Here is a 6,000-nt window from a genome sequence, read left to right as displayed (position 1 = left end):
TGTAATTTCATCATAGAGGAAAATGTGAAATCACAGTTTTCATGTTGGGTCTGTTGTCATTCTTTTTTATTCCTTGAGTGCTCTTCTGATGACGTAGACTATGTCATCATCCCTTTTAACCTCAGCCAATGGATAGCGATGCTATAGGCTACGAATGCCTGCGACACTCACCTGGGCCCACAATACTTGTGACTTAGCCCTGAGCCAATGTTATCAATGAACTGTCCCTTGTCACTATTATTGTTGTTGTTGTTGATGTTAACATATAACTGACATCACGTTGCATTAATTTCAGGTGTACAATGGAATGGTTCAGTATTTGTATATATTGCAAACTGATCAGAGTAAGTTCAGTTAAATCCATCACAATATACAGTTACGAACTTCTTTCATGATGACAGTTGTGAAGCTCCCCTCTCCTAGCTACTTTCAAATCTACAACACAGTTTTGTTGGCTATAGTCACCATGCTGGACATGACAACCCTTTGACTTACACATTTTATAATGGGAAATTTACAGCTTTTGTCACTTTTGCCCATTTCACCCACTCCCCACACCCTAGCTCAGACCACTGCTCATCTGTTCTGCATATCCACAAGCTTGGTTTGGTTTGGTTTTGTCTTGTTTTTAAGATCCCACATATAAGTGAGATAATATGGGATTTGTGTCTCTTTGCCTGACTTATTTCACTGAGCACAATGCCTTCAAGGTCCACCCATTCTGTCACAAATGCCAAGATTTCATTCATTAGTATGGCTAAATTGTATACCATTACATATGTGTGTGTATAAATATATACATATATATAAATATGTATATATATATATATATATATATATATATATATATATATATGGCACAATTTCTTTTTTATTTTATTTTAATTCCAGTATAGTGAACATACGATGTTACGTTACTTTCAGGTGTACAATATAGGGATTCAACACTTCCATACATCACCCAGTGCAGCACACTTTCTTTATCCATTCATCCACTGATGAAAATCTAGGTTGTTTCCATGTTTTGACTATTGTAATTACGCTGCCATGAAATGGAGGTGTGCGTACCTTTTTGAACATGGGTTTTTGTTTTCTTCAGATAAATGCTTATAAGTAGAATTGCTGTATCATATGGTGGTTCTATTTTTAATGTGTCAAGAAACTTCCACACTGTTTCCACAGTGGCTGCAATTTCCATTTTCACCAACAATGCACAGGGTTCCCTTTTCTCCACATCCCACAAACACTTGCTGTTTCTTATCTTTTGGACCATTCCAAGAGGCGTGAGGTGATATCTCATTGTGGTTCTGATTTTCCCTGGTGAGTACTGACGCTGAGCATCTTTTCATGCACTTGTTGGCCATCTGTATGTCTTTGGCAAAACTTCTATTCAGATCATCTGTCCATTGTTTAGTCAGATGATTTGTTTGTTTGTTGCTATTGAGTTGTATGAGTTCTTTATATATTTGGAATATTTACCACTTATCAGATACATGATGTGCAAATATTCTCTGCCATTCAGGAAGTTGACTTTTCCTTTTGTTGTTGGTTTCCTTTGGTGTGCAGAAGATTTTAGTTTGAGGTAGACATGTTTATTTTTGCTTTTGTTTCCTTGCTTTTGGTGTCAAATTCTAAAACTCATTGCCGAGACCAATGTTTTCTTCTAGGAGTTTTATGGCTTCGGGTCTTACATTCAAGCCTTTAATCCATTTTGAGTTAATTTTTGCCTATGGTATAAGATAGTAGTCCTGTTTCATTCTTTTGCATATGGCTGTCCAGTGTACTCAATACCATTTATTGAAGAAACCATTCTTTCCTTGTTGTATATGTTTGCCTTCTTTGTTGTAAGCTAATTAACCACATATCTTTGGGTTTATTCCTGGGTTCTCTATTCCGTTCCATTGATCTGTATGTTTTTTATGTCATTATCATACTTTTTTGATTACCATGGCTTTGTAATATACTTTGAAATCAAGGGGTATGATGCCTCTAGCTTTGTTCTTCTTTCTGTGATTGTTTTGTCTATTTGGGGTCTTTGTGATTCCATAAACGTTGTAGGAGTGTTTGTTCTATTTCTGTAAAAAATGCCACTGGAATTTTGATGGGGATTGCACTGAATCCACATATTTCTTTGGGTAGTATGGCCATTTTAATAGTATTCATTCCTCCAATCAACAAGCATGGCATATCTTTCCATTTCTTTGTGTCATCTTCAAATTTTTTCCAGAAACATCTGATAGTTTTCAGTGTACAGGTGTTTTGTCTCCTTGGTTAAATTTATTATTAGGTATTTTATTCCTGTTGTTGCAGTGGTAAATGGGATTGTTTCCTTAATTTCTCTTTCTGATTATTTGTTATTAGTGTATAGAGATGCAATCAATTTTTATATATTGACTTTATGTCCTGCTGCATTCATTAATTATAACAGATTTTTTTCTTTTAAACAATTTCTTGAAATACAATGACATACAATAAACTAAACAGATTTAAAACACAAAATTTTCTGATCATACAAAAATTAATAGTGCATATTGCAACAGTCCATTTATATATATGTCAAGAAAGTGCACCAAAGTTTTTTTTCTTGTCTCTAACAATTACTTTATTTTTATTTTTTTAAATAATTTTTGTTTTGTTATATCAGGCACCATAGAGTACATCCCCAGTTTTTGATGCAATGTTCCATGATTCATTATTTGCATATAACATGCACAAAAGTTTTAAGAATTTGTTATGGAATTGTAAAAACTGTAATAAACCAGAAACCTCTGTTTTCTTATTTCTGATGGTGATGTGGGATAATAAGCCTAATTCAGGTGGATGTTGTTAGGAATAAATACAGTGTTTGGAAATGGTTGCTGTCTATTAAGTCTTTCATGGGTAAGGAGCAAATGTACATATATGTATGTGTGCATTTGTACATTATTTCATACAAATACACTCTTACACATGTATGAACAACACACACTCAGTAATCCCATCTTTTATGTTGAAAGGAAATTGGAAAGAAATTTGGAGAGGATAGAAATCAAAAGAGTGAATATTTAAATTAGCATGAAATTAAAAGGATGTAGAAAGTTAGACAAAAAGACTTAAGGTAGAATGGGCAAACGTAATTTAATTTTTGAAAGATTCCTTTATTTTAGAGAGAGAGAAAGCTCTAGTGGGAGGGGCAGAGGGAGAGGGAGAAAGAACTTCAAGCAGACTCCCTGCTGCACAAAGCCCTATGTGGGGCTCAATCCCACCACCTAAGATCATGATCTGAGCCAAAACCAAGAGTCTGATGCTTAACCCACTTCACCACTCAGTCGCCCCATGAACTTAATTTTAGTAATGAATTACTTTTTCTAATGTTAATGCACAAAGGGCTCAAAGTCAGAATTTATATTTGAAACTGAAGTCACAGGACCCCTAACTGGCTCAGTCAGTGGAGCATGCAACTCTTAACCTCAGGGTAGAAAATTCAAACCCCACATTGGACACAGAGATTACTTATTAAATAAATAAATAAATAAATAAATAAATAAATAAATAAATAAATAAAATCACATTTATATGTTAGCAATGGGGAATTCACTTTTTCTATTCCACTTAAGCAATGGAGCAGAAGCTCAAATTGAATCTACTTTGTTTTTTTTTTCCTTCCATTTAAGCTTGAATTTCAACACAAAATGTCCTTACCCAAGAGAAGAGAAATGAATTAATTCGGAGACCAAAATTTGCTTTCCTCCAAAACAATTTTATTGGATAAATACCTGTATTTCATTCTTATTTCTGCTGTAACTAGAGGCTTCAAGAAACAAATTTATGCTCCTACAATTTTGGAGTTCAGAAGCCTGAAATAAGTCTCAATGGGCTAAAATGAAGCTGTCTGCAGGTCCTGGGTCCTTCTGAATGCTCCAAGAAAAACTCTGCTCTCTTGTCTATTGTAGTTTCTAGTGACAACAAGCATTCTTTGGCTCATTGCCCTTTTTCATCTTCAAAGGCAGCAATGTGCCATCTTCACATCTCTCTGATCCAACTATTCTGCCTTCCTCGCCCACATTCAGAGGACCATGATGATTACATTAGTTCCAAATGCATAATCTTGGCCAATCTTAGTTTAAGTTCAGATGGTTAGCAGCCTTATTCCATTTGCTACCTTAAACCTCTCTCTCTCTCTCTCTCTCTCTCTCTCTCCCTCTCTCTCTCTCTCTCTATACATATATATATATATGTTTTTTTCTGTGCTGCCCTGTGGTACCCTGTGGTTAGAAGCAATCCATGGCTACGGGATCATCTTTTTTCACATAGCCAGATAGACCTGACTTCTAGGCCATGAAAGGAGCTAAGTTATAAAGCAAGTCCCAATTGCCTTCAGGTCTCCATACTCCATACTTCAGGTCTCTCTACTCCGTGGGTGTAGTATCAGCATTCAAAAAACACTTCTATCTTTGTGAAACAAACAAACACACAACACAGAATTTCTCACAACCCCTAGAATGACTGGATATACTAGTCATTCAACATTTTATGCAAACACAATTTTTTTTTGTGAAGAACACCTACAACCACCTGCACCTTACTCTATCACAGGACGACAGCTACTCAAAGAGTGGTGCACAGACCATGAGCTGCAGCATCAACGTCACTCGGGAGCTTGTTAGAAATGCTGAACTCCTGGGCCCACCAGCACCTGCTAAAGCAGAATTTGCATTTGAGTTAGAATCCTAGGTGATCCACATGCACTTTGATGTTGGAGAAGTGCTGGCCTAGAGTGCATCATCTCACACTCTCAATTTGACCTATGAGGCAGAGTCTCTACTTGTTTTGGGAGCTGTCCTGCTCATTGGAGGTGTTTAACAGCATCTCTTAGATAGTGCCAGATATGCCCAGGGGAAAGGACCACCTCTGGTTGGGACGACTGGCACAGAGGTTGAAAACTGGGAGCATCCTGAGAGAATACAATTAGCAGCCATCCCTTTCTGCAGTGATAACTTTGAGAAGCTCACTAAATTCTTCAAGCCCCATTTCTCCATGGGGAATGGAGTTCACACTAGTGCTTCCTCACAGAATGAACTTTTATAAAAATTAAATAAGGCAACTCCTATAAGGTGCTAAACTTGGATCATAGCACATAAAATATCTCTTACATTGAACAAATATTTTATTTTTTTATTTTTTAAAGATTTATTTATTTATTTATTTATTTATTTATTTATTTATTTATTCGACAGAGATAGAGATAGCCAGAGAGAGAGGAAACACAAGCAGGGGGAGTGGGAGAGGAAGAAGCAGGCTCAGAGCAGAGGAGCCTGATTTGGGGCTCGATCCCATAACGCCGGGATCACACCCTGTGCCGAAGGCAGATGCTTAACTGCTGTGCCACCCAGGTGCCCCTAAACAAGTATTTTATACTGATATTTTAAGTCATAGCCCGGAATTTGTGACAGAAGTCTGAAATTCCTAATTGTTTTGGCAAAATTGTCATGAAGCTACGGAGTGTAGAGTCCAGGGTTTTATATTAAAGGAATAAACATCATCCATTTTGAGAAAGGGAAAAGTAACTTTTTAGAGATATCAGGAGTTGTGTCTCCATCACATGTCAATGCTCTGAAGAACCCAAGGGATCTAGTCAAGACAGATTCCTCAGCCTTAAAAAGGAGAAGATGTTCATTGAGCATTACATCAAAAACAAATGATGTGCTATGTGTTGGCTAAATGAATTTAAATTTAAAAATTAAAACAAAAAAAAGAGAGAGAATATGTTCACTTGGGAGTGGGATAAGGGGCTGGGAGCTGAGATCTCTGAAAGGCAGACAGAGTCATAGAAAAAGAGTAAGAAAAACTGGCTTGTCACCTGGCTTGTCACCTGGTCTCCTAGGAAGAAATTCAACAGGAAAACTCTCCTTTCTGTCCACACTAGTGTCCCACAGGGAAATCATGTGCCTACAGGTGGGAGGAACAGAGGGAAATGTGCCTAATGAGCAGACTGAACCAGCTGTAAATACTCCTCTGTTG

Source organism: Ursus americanus, chromosome 14, assembly GCF_024610735.1.
Source record: "Ursus americanus isolate L20-20 chromosome 14, mUrsAme1.1.p, whole genome shotgun sequence".
NCBI classification, from domain to species: Eukaryota; Metazoa; Chordata; class Mammalia; order Carnivora; family Ursidae; genus Ursus; species Ursus americanus.
The sequence above is the reverse complement of the archived record's forward strand: the minus strand, read 5'-3'. Positions refer to the sequence as shown.